Source organism: Mobula hypostoma (assembly GCF_963921235.1).
Source record: "Mobula hypostoma chromosome 5 unlocalized genomic scaffold, sMobHyp1.1 SUPER_5_unloc_1, whole genome shotgun sequence".
NCBI classification, from domain to species: domain Eukaryota; kingdom Metazoa; phylum Chordata; class Chondrichthyes; order Myliobatiformes; family Myliobatidae; genus Mobula; species Mobula hypostoma.
The window spans coordinates 132,380-140,538 of NW_026948113.1; positions in this window are offsets into that span (position 1 = coordinate 132,380).

Genomic DNA, 8,159 nt, shown 5'->3' on the forward strand with positions numbered 1-8,159 from the left:
GTTTCACCATTCCTCCAGGGTCTCCTTGACAGCCAGACATTGCCGGCTCCCAGCATCGTAGTTCCTCTCGGCCGGAGTTAAGCGATGGGAAAGAAAGGCACAAGGGTGAAGCCGGCTCTCCGCAGACGAGCTCTGAGAGCGGACAGCTCCAATGCCGACATCGAATGCATCCACCTCGACTGTGAATGGCTGTAACTGGTCTGGAGTTGTAGCACTTGGGGCACTGGTGAAACTTCGCTTTAGCCCCGAAAATGCTTGGTCGGCAGGGTCTGTCCAATAGACTCTGCCGAGGTCATCCTGATGAGTGCATTCATGGGAGCCGCGATAGAGCCGAAATTCCTGATAAAAGTTCGCAAATCTCAGGAAGTCCCGTACTTGTTTGACTGTAGATGGTTTGGGCCACTCTGTACCTGCCCGACCTTCACTAGGGTCCATTTGAACACTGTATGGGGTAAATATATAGACCAAAAATGACTCCTGGCCGTTATGGAACTCATATTTGTCGGGCTTGGAGTACATGTTATTTTCGAGGACCCGTCTGAGTACTCTCCGGACATGCTGGACGTGCTCCTGATGAGTGTGATTCAACATATCCCTGAGCACATCGTTAACCAACGCCCGGAATGCAGCGGGGGCGTTGGCCAGACCGAAAAAGTATCACCATAGTGGACATTAGAGGTATTGAAAGCTGTCTTCCACTCATCCCCTTCTTTCATGCGTACCAGATTGTAAGCATGCGCAGATCAATTTTGGGAAATATGGTTGCTCCCCGGAGAAGTTCAAACGCAGACGCCAGCAGGGGAAGAGGGTAGCGATTCTTCACAGTGTTGTTATTCAGGGGCTTGCCATCTTCCTTGCTCACAAAAAAAGAAGTGAGCTCCAGCCGACGAACTTGGTATTTCCGTGGAATAAAGGAATTTACAATGGCTTGAGAGGGGAACTGGCCAAGGGTGACTGGATAGGGACACTAGCAGGAAGGGCAGCAGATCAGCAATGACTGGAGTTTCTGCGAAAAATGAGGGAAGTGGAATACAGATATATGTCAAATAAGAAAAAAATTTCGAATGGAAGAAGGACACTACCGTGGCTGACAAGTGAAATAAGAGCCAAAGTAAAAGCAAAAGAGAGGGCATACAAGGATGCCAATGTTATTGGGAAGATAGAGGATTGGGAAGCTTTTAAACACTTACAGAAGGAAACTAAGAAGGTTATTAGGAAGGAAAAGGTGAATTATAAAAGGAAGCTGGCGACTAATATCAGAGAAGATTCTAAAAGCATTTTAAGTATGTAAAGGGTAAAAGAGAGTTGAGGGTAGATATAGGACCAACAGAAAATGACGCTGGAGAGATGCAGAGATGGCAGAGGAACTGAATGCGTATTTTGCATCAGTCTTCACAGTGGAAGACATCTGCAGTACACCGGACATACAAGAGTGTCAGGGAAGTGAAGATTATGCACTGTGACTGTCTGGAAAATGACGACTGAGAAGATGCTCAAGAAGCTTAATGGTCAGGGTGGATAAATCTCCTGGACCTAATGGAATGCACCCTTGGGTTCTGAAGGAAGTAGCTGAAGAGACTGCAGAGGCATTAACGATGCTATTTCAAGTATCAAAACAAAGAGTAGGAATAAAGGGATCATATTCTGGCTGGCTGCTGTTAGGAAGGGTAGACAGATGAAGGGACATAATTGCAGTCAGCTGGGTGTGTATCAGTGCATAAGGGATGCAGAATCAAAAAGGGTAGCAAATGCAGCACTCAAAGTGTTATATCTCAATGTACCGAGCATAAGAAATAAGGTGGATGATTCTGTTCCACTGTTACCAATTGTCAGGTATGATACTTGGGAGATAAATGTACAAGGTTATATGTTGTATTGGAGGTTAGGAAGGTCTGCAGAGAAGGTGTCGTGGCTCTGCTGGTAAAGAATGGCATCAGATCAGTAGAAAGATGTGACATAGAATCGGATTGAGGCTTGAGTTAAGAAACTGCAAGGGTAAAAGAACCCTGATGGCAGTTATATAAAGGCCTCCCAACAGTATCTGGGATGTGGACCAGAAATTTAAACAGGGAATAGAAAGGCATATCATGAAAGTGTTTTGAAAGTCATGGGAGATTTCAACATGCACGTCAACATGCATTGGGTAAATCATGGGAGATTACAACATGCATTGGGTAAATTGGGTTGGAAATGGATCGCAAGAGACTGGGTTTGTTGAATGCCAACACGATAGCTTATAGAGCCTACGAGGGGTTCAGCTATTCTGTATTGGGTGTTATGTAATGAATCAGAGGTGATTAGGGAGTTTAAGGTAAAATAACCTTTTGGCAGTGGTCACAATATTTACGATATCAACTTGAAATTTGATAGGAAGGAAGTAAAGTCATTGGAGTAAAGGATATTACTGTGGTATGAGAGAGGAACTGGCTGCAGTACATTGGAAGGAGATACTGGCAGGGATGACAGCAGAGTAGGATTGACATGAGTTTCCAGGAAAAAAAGATGAAGGTGCAGGATAGATGTAGTCCAAAAACAAAGAAATTCTCAAATAGCAAAATAGTACAACTGTGTCTGACAAGGGAAGGCAAAGCTAATGGAAAAGCAAAAGAGTGGGCATACAACAAAGCAAAAATTAGTGGAAAGACAGAGGATAATTGGGAAGCTTTTAAAACCCTACAGAGAGCAACTAAAAGAATCATTAGGAGGGAAAAGATGAAACATGAAAGCAAGTTGGCAAACAATATCAAAGTGGATTGTAAAAGCGTTTTCAAGTATGTGAAAAATAAAATAGAAATGAAAGTGAATATAGGACCGCTAGAAAATGAGGCGCAGAAATAATAACGGGGATAAGGAGATGTAAACGAACTCTGTTACCATCAGGTAGGAGGTACAGAAGCCTGAAGGCACACACTCAGCGATTCAGGAACGGCTTCTTCCCCTCTGCCATCTGATTACTAAATGGACATGGAACCCATGAATACACTCTCTCTCTTCTAATATATATTATTTCTGTTTTGCACAACTTTTAATCTATTCAACATGCATATACTGTAATTCATTGATTTATTTATTCATGTTCTCCTTCTGTATTATATGTTGCATTGAACTGCTGCTGCGAGTTTAACAAATTTTACGACACATGCTGGTGACAATAAACCTGATTCTGATTCTCAATAAGTACCGGAATGATAGAGCGGAGGAAGGGGAAAACAGAAGTAAATCTAAGATAGTGAGTAAAGATGTCAGGAAAGACAGGCAGGTGATGGGGCAAATTTGTAGCCATTGGGATGAGTTGCAGTGCAATAAAGTTGCAGTGAAATCAAAGCAAAAAGTATCAAATATTGGTCTTAAGGTGTTGTACTTAAATGCACGCAGCAAAAGGAATAAGGTGGGTGATCTTGTTGTACAGCTACAGATTGGCAGGTATGATATTGTGGCCATCACTGAGACGTGGCTAAAGCATGCATGTCTCTGGGAGCTGAACGTCCAAGGATACAGAGTGTATTGGAAGGACAGGATGGTAGGCAGAGTGGGAGGCGTGACTTTATTGGTAAGAAATAATATTACATCATTAGAAAGAGGTGATATAGGATCGGAAGGTGCAGAATCTTTATGGGTTGAACTAAGAAATAGCAGGGGTAAAAGGACCCTGATGGCAGTTATTTATAGGCCTCCAAACAGCTGCAGGGATGTGGACTACAAATTACAACTAGAAATAGAAAAGGCTTGTCAGAAGGGTAGTGTTATGATAATTGTGGGGGATTTTAACATGCGAGTAGATTGGGAAAATCAGGTCAGTACTGGATCTCAAGAGAGAGAATTTGTAGAATGTCTGCGAGATGGCTTGTTAGAACAGCTTGTTGTTGAGCCTACTAGGGGATCGGCTGTACTGGATTGGGTATTGTGTAAAGAAACGGAGGTGATTAGAGAGATTGAGGTGAAGGAACCCTTAGGAGACAGTAATCATAACATGATTGAGTTCACTGTGAAATTAGAAAAAGAGAAGCCGAAATCTGATGTGTTGGTATTTCAGTGGAGTAAAGGAAATTACAGTGGCATGAGAGAGGAACTGGCCAAAGTCGACTGGAAAGGGACACTGGCGGGAAAGACGGCAGTGCAGCAGTGGCTGGAATTTATGCAAGAAATGAGGAATGTGCAAGACAGCGATATTCCAAAAAAGAAGAAATTTTCGAGTGGAAAAAAGATGCAACCGTGGTTAACAAGAGAAGTCAAAGCCAAAGTTAAAGCAGAGGGCATACAAGGAAGCAAAAATTAGTGGGAAGACAGAGGATTGGGAAGTTTATAAAACCTTACAAAAGGAAACCAAGAAGGTCATTAAGAGAGTAAAGATTAACTATGAAAGGAAACTAGCAAATAATATCAAAGAGGATACTAAAAGCTTTTTCAAGTATATAAAGAGTAAAAGACAGGTGAGAGTAGATATAGGACCGATAGAAAATGATGCTGGAGAAATTGCAATGGGAGATAAGGAGATGGTAGAGGAACTGAACGAGTATTTTGCATCAGTCATCACTGAGGAAGACATCAGCAGTATACCGGACACTCAAGGGTGGCAGGGAAGAGAAGTGTACGCAGTCACAATTATGACAGAGAAAGTATTCAGGAAGCTGAATAGGCTAAAGGTAGATAAATCTCCTGGACCAGATGGAATGCACCCTCGTGTTCTGAAGGAAGTAGCTGTGGAGGTTGCAAAGGCATCAGCGATGATCTTTCAAAAGTCGATAGATTCTGGCATGGTTCCAGAAAACTGGAAGATTGCAAATGTCACTCCCCTATTTAAGAAGGGGACAAGGAAGCAAAAAGGAAATTATAGACCTGTTAGCTTGACATCGGTGGTTGGGAAGTTGTTGGAGTCGATTGTCAAGGATGAGGTTATAGAGTACCTGGAAGCATATGACAAGATAGGCAGAACTCAGCATGGATTCCTTAAAGGAAAATCCTGCCTGACAAACCTATTACAATTTTTTGAGGAAATTACCAGTAACTAGACAACGGAGATGCAGTGGATGTTGTATATTTGGATTTTCAGAAGGCCTTTGACAAGGTGCCACACATGAGGCTACTTAACAAGATAGCCCATGGAATTACGGGAAAGTTACATACATGGATAGAGCGTTGGCTGATTGGCAGGAAACAGAGAGTGAGAATAAAGGGATCCTACTCTGGTTGGCTGCCAGTTACCAGTGGTGTTCCACAGGGATCAGTGTTGGGGCCGCTTTTTTTTTACATTTGTGACAAGAATACACATAGATTAAGATGTAGCTGGCCTGGGCTGGCACCAGTGGAATCAGCAGTTGGTCTGCCACCTGACTTTAGGAGGGAGAGAGATAAGGAAAACAATGGAGCAGCATTTGGAGATGTTAATGAAGGAAGGAGAGCTGTCAAGAGCGGCTCACCCTTTGAACCCCGAACTGTTTGAAGTGATGGACAGGCGATACCCCAGCAGGGGAATAAAAAGGGACAGGTTCGATAAGGCGACACACACACGACACTCGAGGTAACAAGACCCTGGAAGCGGTGCGTCTCTCACAAGTCAGTGGGAAGTATCGGGCCATAGACGCACAGGGTGGAAAGGCACCATCGGCGGGAACCTGGTGTGTGTCCACCCTTGCCTGGGTGCCAGGTTCACTACAGGGAAACGGTCGTATCTGGAAACGGAGGGGTCACAGTCGGTGACCTCAGATGACATCACAAAGGACTCACCCGACAGCTGACTGCAAAGGTCTGTGTGTGGAAGCCTTGAATATTCATTCGTTCTCTCTCTCTCTCTCCTTCCCCCCACTGTCCATCTCCCATGGCAGCGATTACTGCGAACTGAACTGAACTCAATTGAACTGAACTTTGCGTCACTTTGAAACTGGTCATTTACCCCTAGACAACGATGGAGCTTGATTGATCCTGTTATCTGAATTCTGTGTACATGTATATTTATCATTGCTGAACTGTTGCATTCATTATCCTTTTGATTAGAGTACTGTGTTGCTTGTTTCTATAATAAAACTTTCTTAGTTCTAGTAATCCAGACTCCAACTGAGTGATCCATTTCTGCTGGTTTGGCAACCCAGTTACGGGGTACATAACATAAGTGGGGGCTCGTCCGGGATTTTGAACGCTAAATTTGGGACGGAGTAAATTGATTGGGTCAAAATTCCCGAAAGAAAGAAAAGACAAACAGCAGAAATGGAGGCTGAGGAATTTATAAAGGCGCCGACCTTGGAGGCATTAGAGGATGCCAGGAAATCGGAATTGGTAGCTGTGGCCAAACTGTTGAATCTTGCTAAGGGGAAGTCGACAATGAGGAGAGAGGAGATACACAGAGCTATCGTAGAGCACTATGTATCTAAAGGTGTGTTTCCCCAAGGCGGGCTGGGGGTGGTGTCTATTGAAAAACTTGCCGGAGACGCGGTACAGGTGCAGCTTGAAAAACTGAGACTCGAGCACGAGTTCCGGGTACGGCAGTTGGAGCGAGAAGAGAAGGAGAGAGAGTTAGAAAGGCAAGAGAGAGAGTTAGAAAGGCAAGAGAGAGAGGGAGAGAGACAGGGGAGAGAGAGAGAGAGAGAGAGAGACAGCTGGAGCAAGAGGAGAAACAGAGGGAAAGGGAATTCGAGCTGGAGAAGTTAAAGATAAGGGCAGAGCAGGGGCCCGTGCCGAACCAAGGTGGAGGGTTCCGGGCGACCCAGGAGGTTAGGCTGGTTCCCCCATTTGACGATACCGACGTGGATTGGTACTTGCTCCGTTTCGAAAAAGTGGCTACAAGTCAGGACTGGCCCAGGGATAAGTGGGTTGTTTTGCTTCAGAGTGTACTGAAAGGGAAAGCCCAAGAAGCTTACTCAGTTTTGTCCACGGAAGATGCCCAGAGGTATGAGGTGGTGAAAGAGGCCATCCTCAGGATTTATGAGTTGGTCCCGGAGGCATACCAGCAGAGGTTCCGGAATGCGAGGAAGCAGTGGGACCGCACGTATTTAGAGTTTGCCCGTGACATGCAGACATATTGTGAGCGTTGGTGCGCCTCGAAGGGGGTAGAGGGGGATTATGACAGACTGCTACAGCTGATCTTGATTGAGCAGTTTAAAGGTTGTGTCCCTGAGGGTATGAGACCCTACCTAGATGAGAAAGAGGCAGCCACGTTAGCCGCAACTGCTAAGTTAGCGGATGAGTATGCGTTGACGCATAAAATGAAGTTTGCCCCGAGTAAAGGCTACCAGAAGGGTAGTCAGGACGGCGGGGAGAGTCCGCCAGAAAAGTCAGAAAATAAGCCGGGGACTAGTGAAAAGGATAAGGTAGACCGGGAGCAGTCTGGTAGGAAGTCTCCTGGGGTCGTCTGTTATAATTGCGGGAAAGTCGGACACTTTGCGTCCAGGTGCTTTGCCCCAAAGAAGGAGACGGGAAAAGGAAAAATGGCGATTTTCACTGGCTGTATCGAGCTGGTAAACGAACCGCTAGGGAAGGACAGGTCTGTCAAAGTTCAGGAAGGGCGCGAGAAGTTTATCTCGGCCGGATTGGTGTCGGTGAAGGAGGGGTTAAAACCAGTTCCAGTGCGGATCTGAAGAGACACGGGAGCGTGTCAGTCACTAATACTGAAGAGTGTATTAGAGTTTAGCTCAGAGACCCAGACTGGGGAGGTCAAGGTCAAAGGTATTGGAGAAGGGACAGAGACAGTCCCTTTGCACCAGGTACACTTACAAAGCAACCTGGTCTCTGGACTAGTCACGATCGGGGTGAGGTCCGAACTACCAATGAAAGGCGTGGAAGTCTTGCTCGGTAATGACCTCGCAGGGGGGATCGTGTTCAAAGCAGTGAGATTGACAGGTCAGCCTGCCAGCAGTGAGGCCCCGCCCATGGACTCACAGGTTCATCACGGGACCGCGGTAGTAAAATTAGCTGAGACGTTTCTACCAGCCTTGTACGAGAAGGGGGTAGAAAGTGAAAAGAAGGAGTGTAGTGAAACAAGAGGTAGTGAGGGAGCTGAGAGAGACTTAGCATTAGCCAGGAAGGAATTTGTGCAGGCGCAGGAGCGAGACGAGGGGCTGATGGTTTTGGTGGAGGAGGAAGTACTAAGGAAGAAAGGGAGACCAAGTACCCTGCCCGCAGATGGGGAATGGGGGGTGGTGCAAAAGAATTATGGGGATGAGGTTTTT